The following is a 17,560-nucleotide window of genomic DNA, read 5'->3' on the forward strand; positions in this document are numbered from 1 at the left end:
GATCGATCATCAATGGCAAAACTGAAGAAGTGGATGATGATGAGAAATCGTGTTGTTGTTTGATCATGTGTGTGTTTTTATTTTCATTTTGAAGAATCAAAAGTGGTAATAAAACAAGAAAAGTGAGAGATGTTTGCTGCATGTATATGTACGAACTTGCAATAGAGATTTTTCAGTTGATGTTTAATCTCCTGAAGAACCTCTGCATACACAGAAGAAATTAAATTCTACATCCGGAAAGAAATTAAGTTTAATAAATGTGCTTCATGTTCCGAATTTGAGAAAAAAATTTGGTTTCTGTTAGTTTCTTGTGTAAGAAAGAATTTAAAGTTGTAATGGAATCCGATAAAATGATCTTGCTTAAGAATGATGTATTCATAGGAAAAGGATATCGTACTGAAGGCATGTTTAAACTTAATATTAATAAAGTGAATATTTTTTTGTATGTTGTTGATTCTTGTGATTTATGGTATGAGACTTGCTACACATACAAGTCTTTTTGACTTACAAATTTTACAAGTTGCTATACATTAGAGTCTTTTAATGCGTTATTCAGTTTCCAAAGCACTACACTCACCATGGATTATGAACGACTCCTCTTCCTCTTCCTCTTCCTCTTCCTCTTCCTCTTTCTCTTCCTCTTCCTCTTCTTCTTCTTCTTCTTCTTCTTCTTCACTCACCGTGGATTATGAACGACTTCCTCTTCCTCCATGTATTTCTTCGTTATTATCTTTGTCTTTTCATTAATTGTTTTACTTGCGTTTATTACTGGTATTCTTGCTTCCTTTTTTTTCGATTTTCATGGTTTCTGAAATCAAGCTTTGAAATCGTTTTGAAGATAATGGAACTTTAGAAATACACCAAAACGATTATAGAAATACACCCAAACGATATTTCTTCGTTATTCTCTTTGCCTTTTCATTAGTTGTTTTACTTGCGTTTATTACTGGTATTCTTGCTTCTTTTTTTTTCGATTTTCATGGTTTCTGAAATCAAGCTTTGAAATCGTTTTGAAAATAATGGAACTTCAGAAATACACCCAAACGATTACAGAAATACACCCAAACAATATTTCTTTGTTATTCTCTTTGCCTTTTCATTAGTTGTTTTACTTGCGTTTATTACTGGTATTCTTGCTTCTTTTTTTTTTCGATTTTCATGGTTTCTAAAATCAAGTTTTGAAATCGTTTTGAAAATAATGGAACTTCAGAAATACACCCAAATAATTACAGAAAATACACCCAAACGATTACAGAAACACACCCAAAGGACACCTTATGCATAATTCAGAACTCTTTCTCTTTCTCCTCCTTATCTTCTGCTGCTTCTTCTTCTTCAAAAACGATTTCAGAGCTTGATATCAAAAAATAATGGAAATCAAGAATAACGAAAAAAGAAAACAAAGAGAAAAGCACGTAAATGAAGAAGGAGAAAGAGAAGGCAAAAAACGAAAGAAAAGAAGAAGAAGAAGAGAAGGAAGAGGAAGAAGAATGTGCAGCAAGAAGAAGAAGACGGTGCAGTGAAATTATGCAGTAACGGTTGAAGAAGGAGAAAGAGAAAGCAAGAAACGAAAGAAAATAAGAAGAAGAGGAAGAGGAAGAAGAACGTACAGTAACGTTCAAGCGCGTTAATATAATAACTTGTAAAGACTTGTATAAAAAAATGATTGTATATGAAGAATTTCTCTTATGGTATAGTAGATTAGCACACTTAAATTATAAATCAATTAAATATATGCAAAAAATAACTATATTGATCTTAGTAACAAGGATTTTAATAAGAAATATGATATTTGTATACAATCTAAAATTATTAAGAAACTTTTTTGTTGAAATTGAAAGAAATATATATTTATTAGAATTGATTTATAGTGATATTTGTGAATTAAATGGCAATATTATTAGAGAAAGAAAAAGATATTTTATAACTTTTATTGATGATTATTCAAGATTTATTTATGTGTGTTTGTTTAGAAATAAAGATGAAGCTCTTGAGATGTCTAAGAAATATAAAATGAATGTAGAAAATATGCATAATAAGAAAATAAATATTCTTATAGTGATCGAGGTGGAGAATATTTTTCTAATGAATTTGATAACTTTTTGTGAATTACATGGTATTGTGCATGAATCTTCCGCTTCATATACTGTGCAACAAAATGGTTTGGTGGAAAGAAAAACTCGTACCTTAGTGGATATGGTTAATTCAATGTTACTAAATGTAAAATTACCTTATAGTTTGTGGGGTGAAACATTATTGATATCATGTCATATCATAATAGGATACCATCAAGATATAGAAAGGTTTCTCCTTATGAAATTTGGAAAGGAAAAAAACCTAATTTGAATTATCTTAAAGTATGGGGAATGTTTAACCTTTTATCGAGTTTCGATCATAAGAGAACCAAATTGGGGCTAAGAGCCATAAAAGGCACTTTCATAGGATATGCTCAAAATTCTAAAGCATATAGAATATTAGACTTAGTGCTTGTTTAGGCACCATTATCTTAATAAAAAAAGATCTTTTTTTAATAAAAAAGATTTTTTTATTTTTTAGCGTGTTTAGCAAATTTCTAGTAGTAAAAGTAAAGGCATTAGAAAAATAAAAAATATCTTTTTTGAGAAGCTGTAATTTACATCTTTTTTTAAAAGATCTTTTTTCCTTAAAAAAAGATGTTTTTTATGTAATAAATAAATAAAAAAGTACTTTTAGATTGTTATACCCAAACATAATTGATAAATAAAAAGATCTTTTTGCATGAGATATTTAAACATAAAAATACTTTTATTTTTCATAAGATTTTTTTAAAAAAGATAACTCGAAAAAAGATATTTTTTTAGAAACTCACCCAAACAAGTCCTTAATGTCTAATGTAGTTGTTGAATCAAGAGATGTAGAATTTATTAAAAATAAATTTATTAACGATTCAACTTCTAGTTTAGAATATCCCCAAAATGATACTAATGTTTCACAAGAAATAAATAATCAAAATAATAAACGTCTAAGTGACAAAGAATTGATTGAATCGAGAAAGAGTTTAAGAGTGAGAAAAAAAGACTTGGGTCCATATTTTATTTCTTCTCAAACTATCACCTTTTTGGTAAAAGGAACTAGGAATTTTGTGACAAACAAGATTCCTATTGTGATTAACATAGAGAGTGATCCTCAAACGTTCAAAGAAGCTACGGCTTCAAGGAATTCTGCCTTTTGGAAGGAAGCAACAAATGATGAGATGGATTCAATATTATCAAACAATATTTGAGTCTTAGTTGATTTACCTCTAGGATTAAAGCCTATAGGATATAAGTGGGTATATATTTAGAAGAAAGTATAACACTGATGGTTCATTACAAACCTTTAAAATAAGGTTAGTGGCCAAAGGGTTTAGACAACAAGAAGATCTAGACTATTTTGATACTTACGCACCTGTGGGAAGAATGACTTCTATTAGGACTCTTATAGCATTAGCATCCATTCACAAGTTTTATATACATCAAATGAATGTTAAAACGGCTTTTTTAAATAGAGATCTTAATGAAAAAATTTATATGGAGCAATCGGAAGGCTATGTGCTGCCCGAAAATGAAAAGAAAGTTTGTAAATTAATTAAGTCTTTGTACGGCCTAAAACAAGCGCCTAAACAATGGCATGACAAGTTTGATTCAATGGTGTTATCAAATGACTTCTCACATAATAGTGCCGATAAATGTATTTACTCAAAAATTACTAAAGATTATGGAGTAATCATTTGTCTATATATTGATGATATTTTAATCATCGGAACAAACTTAGAAGGAATTCGTGTAATGAAGGAGTATCTAACTTCTAAATTCAAGATGAAGGATTTAAATGAAGTTGATACATTATTAGGCATAAATGTGTATAAGAATAAAGTTGACTTTACTTTAAGTCAATCTCATTATATAAAAAGGGTATTGAAAAAATTTGATCATCTTACAGTTAAAGAATCCAATACACCCTATGATCCTAATTTTAAATAAGAAGGAAACATAGGAAATTAAAACCTTAGCACAATTAAAATATGCTAGTGCTATAGGAAGTTTAATATATGCAATGCATTGTACCAGACCTGATATAATATTTTTTGTGTGCAAATTATCAAGGTTTATGAAAAAACCTAACAATCAACATTGGAAAATTATAACAAGAGTTCTTGGTTATCTCAAGGAAACCATAAACTTAGGATTACATTATAGTGATTATCTTGCAATTTTTAGAAGGTTATTCCGATACAAGTTGGATTACAAATCTTAGTGATAATAAATCCACTTCAAGATAAATTTTCACCTTAGGTAATGGAGCAATAAGTTGGGTCTCAACAAAACAAACATGTATTACACATTCTACTATGGAAGTTGAGTTTATAACTTTATCAGCCATAGGTAAAGAAGCGAAATGGTTAAGAAATTCGTTGTATGATATAAAGCTGTGGTCACAGTAGAGACAACTATTTCAATCTTATGTGATAATAAATCAACCATGTCTCGAGTGTATAATAAGGTTTATAATGGAAAGTCTAGACATATAAGTTTGAGACATGAGTTTGTGAGGCAACTAATAGATAATGGTATAATTACCATCACTTATATAAGATCCCAAAAAAATTTAGCAGATCCTTTGACTAAAAGTTTGTCAAGGGATAAAATCACAGAGACTACTGCTAAAATGGGATTAAAACCTATTATTGTTAAATAATAAAAACCCAACCTTATTCTAGTAGACCACTAGTTTCAAGGTTTAATAAGTAATAACAAGTTATTTAGCTATTACAACACTAAGGTATAGGATTTAGTACTATTTACAATAAATTAGGAGGGTGGGTTAAAACTCTTAATGGAATGATAATATTATTTATCAAAAGATTCAACTTATATAAATATAGGAGTGGTGTTGTTCTAATAGAGAATTTTAGAGGTTTTATTCTCGTAAATATTCATGAAACCAGGATGAGTCATATAAGTGCTTAAAATTATAAACTCTTGAACTTGGAGGGTATAAGTAATGTGTGTGATTTTCAATACTAGCATATGGATTATAGGTTTAATCGATTAGACACCTGTTATTTTGTTAGAATATTAAAATTTACACTAAAATAATGTTTAATCTTAGTGACACATTCTTTATGCATATAATTGTATGACATTTAAGTTTTGTAAATAGTGGAGATTGAATGGTATTTACAAATTTGATTAATTAATATTATTAATATTATTGATATTATTATTAATATTAATAAACAGATACTAACCATTTAATACCATTTAACTAAAGAGACACAATCCTTTAAGAATTGTGTATGTCACTACGGCAGAGGCGGATGATAGCTACGACTAAATAGTGGCATTGGCCATAACCGCCGCTCATTCGAAGGATAGCGGCACAGGTGAGTGGTGGTCTTTACCGAGGCCGCAAAACATCCCTAGATAGCGGCACGGCAGTGAAAACCGTCGTTCATTCGGGGTATATTTCCTCAGGCCTGCCTGATTTGGCAAGTCTTCTTGGCGCGAAGAGAAGCAGGAGCAGAGGCGCGAAACACGCCCACCCTTCATTTCGCAACAATACCTGGCGATTACCTCAAGAAACGCAGCTGAGTAGGTTTCAATTCATTGTTTCAATGCCCCCCGTTTCGTACTTCCAGCATTTGATTCCCCCCAATTGTTCAGAAACCCGTGTCTTGTGTTTTTGGTAGTGCGCCAAACGAGCAGGCGTAGAGTCCCGATTCATCAGTGGAAGAACCCACCCAGGTGAGGATCTGATCACAATTCAATTTGGCCATTCCCCTTGTCCTGTTATAACCATTAATCGAATTCTCCAATTTTGCAAAAACCCCCAATCTTTCGAGCTTTCCCCTGTCATCCACAATTCCTGAAACTCATACTCTTCCCTGTCGAGTTGTGTAGCTGCCATCGCGACCTCTCCCCTGTCACTGGTTAGTCCTGACACTCTGATCTTTTCTTACTATTTTCATTCTTGGTTAGAATTTTGCAAAAAAAAACATTGTCTATATCTGTCTTTAATTGGGGTTAATTGCTGCTCTTCAGTGATTGGAATTTGAAGGTACCCCTTTTTTCGATTTAATGGGTGCTTTGCATTGAAAGTGATAGTTAGAGTAGATAAATCAAAAAAGGGTCGTTATCATTATTAGAGGGATGACTTTCCTTAGTTTTCATCTCTCTTGCATCTTGTTCCTGTTTTTTTAAGTACCCAAGAATGTGTTTCTTTGGTTTGCATCTCTCCTGCACAGGAGAAAGTGAGGAACTTTGCACGCACTAATCTGAATCTTTTGTTTATTGATAACTTTATCCTATAAAGTACAAGACATTGATAATTTATAAATTATATGGAGATGTAAGAACAAATATGATGACATAGTACTTGATCATTTCCCTCTTGTGATTTGAATGAGTGGCTAAGATGTATTGTTATGAACTTGGATAAGATGAAGCTTTCTAGGTCTTGCATTTTTTGTTTTCTTTTTGGATTGAAAAAAAGAGATAATTTCATTAAGATGAGAAGATAATACAAATTGGGGATAAGGATTCCCTATACAAATAATTGGGAATAAGGTTTTCCACACGCACACTATCTTTTCAGTTTTTCTTTCTTCTGTATCTCTTGATCTTCTTAGCTATATCTATATCTTATCACCAAGAATCTGATCAATCTACTATGAGAAACTATAGTTTCATAAAAACTCTAAAAACTGTTAGCAAAAAAACTTCAATTTTATGTTCTAAATTCGAAACTAATTGTAGTTGATTCCATTGGTTTTTTTTTTTCCATGATGCTTTGATTCTTGTTCCAAAAAGATTATAGAATTCAGTTTTTTTTTCGAAAAATTGATTAAAAGAAAAACACGCACGCACGCTAGTTATTTTTATTAAAATATTGATACCATTGTGTGATGAGTGTGGAGTTGAGAAACAAGGTTGAGGGGTTTGAGTGATCAGAAGAGCATGTTGATACCATTCTATTGTTTTAATTTTACAGATTCTGTTCTTCTCAATTGATTGTTCATTGTTGCTTTTTTCCTCCCCTTTTTCTTACGATCGATCATTAATGGCAAAACTGAAGAAGTGGATGATGATGAGAAATCGTGTTGTTGTTTGATCATGTGTGTGTTTTTATTTTCATTTTGAAGAATCAAAAGTGGTAATAAAACAAGAAAAGTGAGAGATGTTTGCTGCATGTATATGTACGAACTTGCAATAGAGATTTTTCAGTTGATGTTTAATCTCCTGAAGAACCTCTGCATACACAGAAGAACATAGCTAATAACAAAGTCATTAAAGAAAGATTGAAATTAATAGTATAAATATAGATTCATGATGTTAAAGTAAAAAAATTGGAGACACTTCAACGAATTGCAGAAAAAAGTATATGTGTCATGTGTAATGAGTAATCCATATTAAATATGAGAAGTGTAAAGCGGGAGAGATAGAGAGAGAAATTTATTACAGGACAAACTTTTTTCGTTCTAAAGTTTGATTTGAAGTGATCTTTCAATCAAGTAATTGGAAATTTATTTTAAGATTTAAGTTATATGTTCGTACAGTATTATCAAAATTTTAATACAAAATCTCTGTAGTTTAAATTTTTATAATTATATTCTCATGTTATATAAATTTTCTATTAGATTCCTAACAAGTAGAAAATGTAAGATACTTGCTGGTTAATAGCTCCCTTTCAGTGCAATGGCAAGGCATGGCAGTTAAACTCTGCCAAGTAGCCAACACCTTTATATAGTAGTAGACAAGTTGATTTAAATAGTTACTAGCTCCTTTTCTGCAATTCACCTCTTTTGATGCACCATTTTCTTAAACTCCTGTTGATTCATTTGCTCTGAGCAATAGTCATAACACAGTCCTGATGTAACTCTACATATCTAATTCAATATACTTGCTGGTTACAGAGGGCAGAGTCTATTGATTCAACTTTGTTAGCATTCATTATATAACAAGTATATGGTCATGGTTGGATTGATTATTTAGTATTTACTCTTGTTTTTATTGTATTATTAATTAAATAATCTTATATGGAATCCTAAACTAATCTAGTTTTAATTAGGATGCAAGTTCTGGGACATTGACGATAATAATATCTGGACTAATCTAGTTTTAATTATTAGGATGCAAGTTCTTGGACCTTGTCGATAATAATTTCCTAATCGCATTGACTATGGCTAACTAGAAGGAATGCTACTTTCAATTTGATCTTTTCAAACGGTCACATCTCAAGTTGATAAGATCTAGTCGTAAATGCATTTTATATTGAGAATAATATCTCTTAAATAAGGTGACAGTATCAATTTGAAAGTAACACAAAGATCAAATTAAAAGGAAATTAAGCATTGAATCTTGCTGGCATAACAGAAAGCAATAGAGTCATTGAATAAAGTGGCTTTATTCGATGTACATAATACTTTCATGCTGATCCATCACAAATTTGTTTGGATAATTGGATTTGGTCATGCTCTTATATTGTAAGATCAATAATTGCAACTGGATTCGAAGCAAATTCATAGACAAACCTTTTGTGCTTGAAGTCTCCATTAATTGATTCTTAGAATGATGGATCAGGCATGGTTCTAAACAAAGTATCTTGATGAGAAGCTTGTGTATTCATTCATTTTCTTAGAATAGAGAGAAAAAAATTGAAGAAAAAAAATTGAAATTTCTAGAATGGTTTCATATTATAACATAAACTAAACTTCTAATTTTTAAGTTATTTTTATGCAGTATAATCAGTGATAAAATAGTTATAATTCTTATCATATAAAATCATTACTGAATACTATTGGCATTTTCTTTTCTTTAATGATTTATACCATTTGTTGGGTTTTGTTTGTATACTGTGAATTTTCTTTCATGAAGATGCCGCTTTGTTTGGTGATAAAAGAGTAATGAACTAATGATGGTCCATGAGAAGCAGATTTAAATGTATTTAACCGAATAATGTTTTCAATGCTTTAATCATGGATTCTTTGTTTTTCAGAAAATATTCTTGAATGAAGGGTTAATAATTTATTTTTTTCACTGAACTAATTTATGCTATTTACACGGTCGAAGACAGGACAGAAAAACTATAATATGACTTTCTTATAAGCATACAAGGCATAATATATCTACAATTTTAAGATCCTATCCTCTATCTGTTATAATTGTTAACCTAGCTTTTTTTTTAATTATCTTTTAATTCTAACTTTCAATACTGTTATGTCTTCCATTTCTAAGATATTTTGAAGATTTTATTCACTGTACATTATGATTTTTTAGTTATATTCATTGACTTATTTATTTTTAAAATTTAACATTTATTCTTGTTTTCTTTTTCAATTTTTAAGGAAGCTTTTCTTTGTCTTTTCATTTTTTGGACTTGGAACTAGCAATTCTTTCTACCAGTAATCTTTTAAGAAAGCACAGAATTTTGCAATGAGTAAGCCTCCTTCTCAATACCTTTCGTGTGCTTCATGTTATCCGGGATGCAAGTAACTTTGTTTCTATTTCCCTTTTGAGTTATTACGTCGCTCCCTACATGGTTTTGCTTGTAATATATTGTCGAGTTTATTACGTATGGTACTCTCTCATATCATAATTGTGATAGACTGTTATTGGTTCTCCTAACACACACCCTTTTTTTTTATTTTTTTTAGTTTCATGTCTTTTTTTACTAATTATCTATTTGTATGTGCTAATTCATTTATTTAGAACGAGTTAAAGTGGCTCGCCTGCGGTCCGATTGCTCAGGCCAAACGCTATCAGGTATACAACGTCAATGGATTTAAATTTAGGACCATGTCAAGGGAGAAAGGGATGAAAACACAGAATAGCGGGGTTTATGTCACTTCGGATACTAGAAGTTATGCAAATAAACGGGATGCCAATGTTGCTGTTGGCGGTGTCTCGTATTACGGGAGATTAGTAGACATCATCGAGCTTAATTACAATGGTCAATTTATTGTAGTCTTGTTCAAGTGTCTTTGGGCAGATACCACGTCGGGGAGAGGCATCCGACAAGACGTTTTGGGCCACACTTGTGTCAATTTTGCCACACCGATTCACACCGGTGAACATGAAGACGATGAGCCGTACATCTTGGCATCTGAGGCGCGTCTTGTGTTCTACATGCAGGATGAGGTGAAGAGCGGATGGAGTGTAGTAGTCCATGTAAAGCCAAGAGATTTGTTTGACATGGGCGAAGATTATGAACATTGTGAGGTCGACCTTCATCCACAGTCCTGTATGACTAGCTTGCCTGAATTTGATGTTGAAGGCCTGCGGTTGACAAGAGACGGCGATTTAGAGGAGACCATTACCGACGGGGTTGAAGATTGTGATGAGGCAACCGATTCATAAAATACTGGGTTGTATTTAGTGGAGTGTATTTTAGTCATATCATTAGACAGTAGGTTGAATTGATTGAGTTTTCTTAAATTCTTTAAAACTTATCCTTTCATATAAAGCTCTTTTATCTTGTTGGGTCTTCACAATGCTGTACCCTCTCCTTCAAGTCTTCCTACAATCACATTTTTATATTATCTTTGGACATTCTTTCTATCTCCGTTGACTTTCAGGGAAATTGGAGAGTAGAGACTTCTTTCTCATTTCCAGAAGCCGCTGGTTCGCAGAGAAGATGATAGATGTGTCTCCTTTCTCTTCGTTGGAGGATGCAACCTCATTTGCAAGGCAGTTGTGGTTCAAACAGTCTCGTATACAATCATGGTTGGATGCCTTCTCTGGACACAGTCACCTCTATCGAGCCATTCGTTATGCCCCGACTTCAATGATGACGGTTTGTTTGCCGCTGCCCAATTTAATTATGTTAATCCTTTTCTTATTCATGAATGAAATCCATATTCACATGGTTATGTTTAAATTTTAGGAATTGCTTTATTGGAACCAAAAGTACCGGGCTAAATTTGGGTTTGAGTTTATAATAAGTATGAAAACATGGTGCTCACAGAAAATACTTGACGAGGTGAAGGTAAAATAGTGGTGTTTTTGCTTGCTATTTATCTAAAGTATATAAAACTGAACCATAATATTTGCTTTCTAGAGTTAATAAATTTGGTTCATTAAGCCGAATCACTTTTGAGGCTGGGTAGTTTAATTGTATTTTGTATAGCAAAATAAACTTGATGAGATATGTTTGCTAGAAGAAACTTAATAGCATATAATAGAGACCGTATTGTCATACTCATTCATATAATATAGACCCTCTTGTGGTTTCAAAATGCCATGTTACAGGAGAAGCTATGCTTAGCTAGATGGTTATGATATTACATTCTTTTAAGACTTTTTTCTTAAAAAATTGTCAAACTGCACCCAAAAATCTTATCTAATCTATGCGGGTGTAATAAATTAAAGGAAATTGTGAAATTACATGAAGATAAAGTCATGATGATAACTGTTTTATATATATATAATGCGAAATTCTCAAACCTGTTATGAATTTGCCTTCTGGGATTACTTAGGCTTATTATCCTTATCCTATTTTAATAGTAATTTCCCTTATAAAGTACAAATGGTTGATTCTTCTAGAAGGGTAATGCATGGGATTAACGCATGCTTCTTTATATGGGAAGCTTCTTTATATGGGAATATATATATATATATAATTAATATATATATATATATATATATATATATATATATATATATATATATATATATTAATTATATATGTATCATTAACGGGGATATTGCTGAAGGTGGATTCTCTTTTAATTTTACGTCTTAAACTCAACTGTGTGTATGAGGCTAATTTTTTTATTCTGACTTGAGTAGAAGGAACAACCCCAAAGATTTGGTAATTTGCTGCTGTTACTTGTGTTCTCTTTCTTTGATGCTGTAGTCTTCTTGTGATCTAATCTGTTTGTTATTTAAAAAAAATGTATAGTAATGAACTGACTGGTCACCAGTATTCTAATTTTTAGGTTCGAAATAATTTAGCTAATTTTATATATCATATATTGTAAGGGATTATATTGTCTCAGGTTTTTGCAAAAAGTTTTTCTACATTATTTTGGTGGTGTGTTGTGCAGGTACGCTATGAAAATTCTCTTGTTGTTGAACTGGATATTGCAGCACGAGAGGAATTCAAACTCATAGAACATGGACTTGAACGACTATAGGAACATAAGATTATCAACTTTTTGGTTGTTGAATTAATATGATTATGTTCATACACTAATTCTTGATATTCTGTGCCTATATTTCGCTATGATGTACCTCTCAGGGTTATCTCAATCCCAAATTCAGGAGGCATTGGTAGAAACGGGGGAGGTGGTTCTGGATTCAGTGGAGAAAGAGGCCGTTGTCTCCTCCGATAGCTCTGAAGAGGCTGATTCTGCTGGACAAAAGGCCTCGATGCTGTCATATGACCTCAATAAACGCCGGATGAGAATGAATATCCATATAGTGGAATGTCTCTTGATAAGAAGAATGCCTGGCACCTAGCTATGTGGGCGACATGATACCTGAACCCTTGAGGATATTGCAATAGTATAATTGAAGAATTTGGTTTCAAATTTATAGGATACCCAAGACTTGTGTTTTGAAGTTGTCATGACTTTATAACTCTTCATATTGTTTTTAGGGATTGTTAGTATGCTGCATTGAAGGCCATTGGTCTACTGTTTTACCTATTTCTGCATTTTTTTATTTTTACTACTTCAAGATGCTGATTAATATAAATTTTTTGGGACAATAAGTGACCTGTTTTGCTAAGATTCCTGCTCTGTTCCGCATAGAATATACAACCCTGAAATTATGTCAAATTCAGGTACATTGTTGTTGGCAATGAAATTATGCCAAATGATCAACAAGCCCAATTTGATTTTCCAGGCACTGCATAATATCTTTGCTGCACTTGTATCATTCAAGATACACACAAAAATAAAGGTTTCAAGTGCCATGAAATTGTCACTATTTCAAGTTCACGGTGTTGAATGCTTATGTTTAAGTACAAAGTCCTTGCAAATAATTAAATGGGAATAATAACTAGTAGAAAATTTAAGTGCAAACCTTATTGAATGCTATAAATGCTACAGTCTGAGCAAACAGACAGAATGACAAATTCTTTGCAAAACAAAAAAATAAGAACCAGCTGCACCATGAACTGTGGCAAAATTGAGAAAAGCTTCTCCACCACTGAAATATCATAACCATAGTGAAGATAGATGTGATAGAAATAGATGGAGAAGTTGTGCCTTGGGTCTGTTCTAGTAAGGTTGTATAGTAGTGCCTCATGTAAGAATTATCATCCATATAAATAACAGGAAAAACCAGTAAATAAGGAGAAAACCGCTGCCAAATCCAGTCCAAACAACAGCCTCTTCCTGGTAAATATGCATTTTAAGAGATTATGTAAGGAACACAAGCAATTCCCATCATTGAGTCTTTCTGCTTGACCAGCAGTCCAATTCTTTAGGATAGGTTTACAATCGGATGGGAAGAAATTTGGATCAAGAACCAGGACAATAGGGATGGCATAAATTATGGGATAGATCCTGAAATGGACAATAAGTCCATAGTAAAATATATTATTTTAGCATTAAATAAAAAAATTTTATCACTGTTAATATGTATAACAATCAAAATTTATTTATGGATATTGAAGAATTAATAATAAAATACAAATAAATTATTAACAGAAATTTTGGTAAAATTATAATTTACCAAAATTAAAAAATTATTGGAGGGTATTTTAAAAAAAATAATATAACTATTAAATTATTTTAAAAATACAATTTAATCAATAAAAGAATAATTTATTAAAGGGTATTTTGGTAAATAAAATTTAATGATAAAAAATAAAATTTTTGCTAATGGGTTTTTACTTTAAAATAAATGTTTTTTTCCTTAAAAATGGATAAAGTTAACATTAGTTAATACAAAAGGTTTAAAATCGATTAAAGAGAAGGTTTTTTGAAAGTTAGAAGGGAAGGAAATGTACATTAATAAAATAGAGGATAGGGGAGTGTCACTTTAGCATCTCGCAGGAGAGGCGAGTAGAATTTTCTCTTATTATTATTATTATTATTATTATTATTATTATTATTATTATTATTATTATTATTATTATTATTATTATTATTATTATTATTATTATTATTTCAAAATTAAAGAATCAGTAATAAATTTAGATTCTACAATATTTTTATTGTTTCAGTTTCCTCTTGCTATAATCATTCCCGCGTCTCAGTTAATTTTTTCTTTTTTTTTTTTTTTGGACAATATTTACTCATTATAACAAATAGTGGATCTGTTTCTACCAAATTTCAAAAACCCCAGCTGCTGCGCCCTACCACTTCTCCTCACTCCTTATACACTTTATAACCCACGATGCCCTAGCTCACTATTCTGGCCTGTCTTTGTTGTCGACGAAGAGTACTGCTCATTTGTATCCTTGATTTTCAGGTTCCAGAACCTGCCGGTCACGTCGCTCTCTCTATTATTTTGGAGGTCGTCGGTTCGGGACGGCTGTTAGGCCCGCCCTCTCTATTCCGGTAACCACCCTAATTTCTTTCAATAACATTTGTGATGTTCTAATGTGATTGCTTCTTGCTATCTGTCAATAGTTGCTGTTAGGATGAGAGGTGGACTATAAGTTCATTACTACTACTGTGATTATCTTGCTTCTCATGTACCCATGAAAATTTATATTTTAATATGTTTTGATGAATTTGGGATCATGATAAGCTTGCATTTATGCCATCTACAACTTGATTTATCATATATGCCATTTTTATCAACTTGGTGGGTGTCTGAAGGGCATTGAATGAATTTGATTCTCATAAGTGTCTTTAAAATTTTAAAGCCTTTTATATTGCTGATGTTTTCATGAGTAGTGCTAGAATTTAGGAGTTCTTCATATCATTATTCCATCTATGTGTTGATATTGAGATGGTTTTTTCATACTGTGTCAATATTCTCTTAGGGTATGCTTGGGAGTTTAATTTAATTGGGAAGAAAGGATGAAGGGTAGGGATTTTGGGGATTAAGAACACACAGTTATAGGTTGAAAATTTGTTATTAACCAATTATTATATACACACAATAAAATTCGAATTCTAACTTTTATTTAAATTAATTAATGAACTAATTATTAAACTAACCAAAATTAATTTTGTATAGTAATGAAATTATCATAACTTCATCAGGAAAAGTGCTAAAACAAGGTTCTTCATTATTACAGAAAGAGAAACAGCACTCACCAAACACCAACGTCTGTGACCCTTCCATGTACATTTGATATATTCATATCATGGTATATACATAGTTACTTGGTTAGCACATAGGCGTGTTATGTGTTGTAACTTCCCCCTGTGAACACGTTACCATTGGTACACATTATTAAAAGCATTGTGTTTAGACTTTGGTCATGAACAAATCAAGAATAGAGTCATGGGTGAAATATTATTTTATTTTTTATATCAAAGTATGCTTCCTTTTTTTCTTTATTCTTTTTTTACTAAAATGGAATATTTGTAAATAAGGTTGCTTACTGAAGAAGAATGGATTTCGGCAGTTCCAAAAGAGTGAGTACTATTGTTTTAGTGGTATGATATAATGCTACACGACAATAAGAATAGAAAATTTGGTCCACGTATACTAGAGTTTTAATGATTAATTAGGTCATACAGGGACATTTTTTCTATTAGATTTCATTATTTAACTTTTCAAGATTTAGCTATTTCTGATAAGCAAATATTTGTAACTTATATATAGGTCAGACAAATTAGGCTTATATAGAGATCTATGCTGGTGGGTTTCTTAGTCAGGACCTTGTAGTATTTTTAATAGTCCAATTTTGGTGCACTTGTATTGTGCTTGTAAATGCATTCAAATAACTGTGTCAATCATTTAGTTTTTCACATTGCTGATTATTCTGAAGTACCGGGTAATATTGTTCAAATGCATCTTTTAAATTTTGGTAGCAAATCATTACTATTGACTACTATAAACCCAGATTATAAAACATGTATTTACCTTTTGCTTGAGTGATTTTTTCTGTTATAATTGTTGATGAATGCTGTTCGAACTTGCTCATGGTTACTAACAAATCATCTTAATTGGATTTTAATTTGACTTGATTTTTATCCTGTCCCATGGTGTTAGGGCGTTAAGATGGCTAGGAAAGGTCGGTACACGAAAAAGCCAAAATTAGGACCAGGATGTCAGCAACCTCTAACCGCTCCGCCTTTGGGCTCAGGTTCCCACCAAGCTGACTCTCAAGTCCTCCCGGCCGGTGGTGACGGTATCCCTCCAACTTCCCACCCATTTCGTCCGCCGCGCAATGAACCAAGGCCTACTATACAGATGAGCGCAAATAGCGTTCACAACTCGGAGCTAGGCCAGGAGACCCTTTTGGAGGGTAATGCTCCAGAGGTAGAATCTCGTGATCATGAAGTTGATGACCACTTTAGTTCTTCTGAAGCTCAGAGTTGCAAAAGGCGCAAGACTACAGAGTTTTGGACAGTTAAGATCATCGATAACGTATTTTATAATTTTTCTATAATCGATTTGAGCTATGTTATATAATTTTTTTCGTGCATAATGTCAACAACGGATGCACACATAAGGATTTATATTTGGATTATAGATTCTAATGGCACAGTCAAGCCGGCAAGATTAAGCGTGAGGGAGGCTATGGAACGGCCTAATGGTAGAAGGATCGTGCTCAGATTCAACAACGAAATGCATCCAATTGGAGACGAGGCTGGATTGTTGAGTGGGGTGCTTGGTCTGCTGGGATCTGATTACTTAAAATTTCCTATCGGTAAGGAAAGTTGGCACAAGGTTACCACTAAAGACAAGGTGTATAACGAATGTGTCAAGGTAAAGATTTAAATCCCCTTTGTAACAAATCTGCTTATTGTTCAATTATTGACAAATTGTATTATGAAATATATGTGCAGCAAATTTTTCAAATCTGCTTCAATTTAAATCCCCTTTGTAAAGATTTAAATCCCCTTTGTAACAAATTTCTTTTATTAACAAAATTCAATTATATGTGCAGCAAAATTTCATATTGATGAAGATAGTGAAGGAAGTATCAAGAAATATATTTTGAAAAGTATGGGAAGGTCTTGGAAGGATACAAGGCTGAGGTTGTATAATGCCTTTTACGAGCCAACATTCACATTTGAGCAGAATATCGAGCACCGTCCACCGGAAATTGATTGAGAGAATTGGAGAGAGTTCCTAGAATATCGCGCCAAACCTGAGACGAAGGTAATCCAGTATACCATTGGTAGACTGTGCTGTATTTTATGTAGCATTAAGTGCTATTAAATCAGTATCTAATCGTGACTTTAATTTGGCACTTATGGACCAATAGGAGAAGTGCAAGAAGAATGCGACTAATCGATCAAAGCAAGTATATACCCACACTGGCGGTTCAAAAAGCTTCACACGGCGGATGGAAGAAGAGGTACTCCACTTGTTATTCACTGTTTGGACTATCTATATGACTTAAGTTTCCTTAATTGTGTGGAATATGGTAATGGCGTAAACGTTGTTACAGTCTGAAGAAC

General features: G+C 32.2%; 1 pseudogene; it reads right to left on the reverse strand.

The window, feature by feature from the left end:
• Positions 1-13,034: 13,034 nt before the first annotated feature.
• Positions 13,035-13,554, reverse strand: LOC107611431 (GPI mannosyltransferase 1 pseudogene; annotated as a pseudogene).
• Between the last annotated feature and the right edge of the window lie 4,006 nt (positions 13,555-17,560).

This window comes from Arachis ipaensis, chromosome B8 (genome assembly GCF_059453495.1).
Source record: "Arachis ipaensis isolate K30076 ecotype BB chromosome B8, ASM5945349v1, whole genome shotgun sequence".
In the NCBI taxonomy this organism is placed as follows: Eukaryota; Viridiplantae; Streptophyta; class Magnoliopsida; order Fabales; family Fabaceae; genus Arachis; species Arachis ipaensis.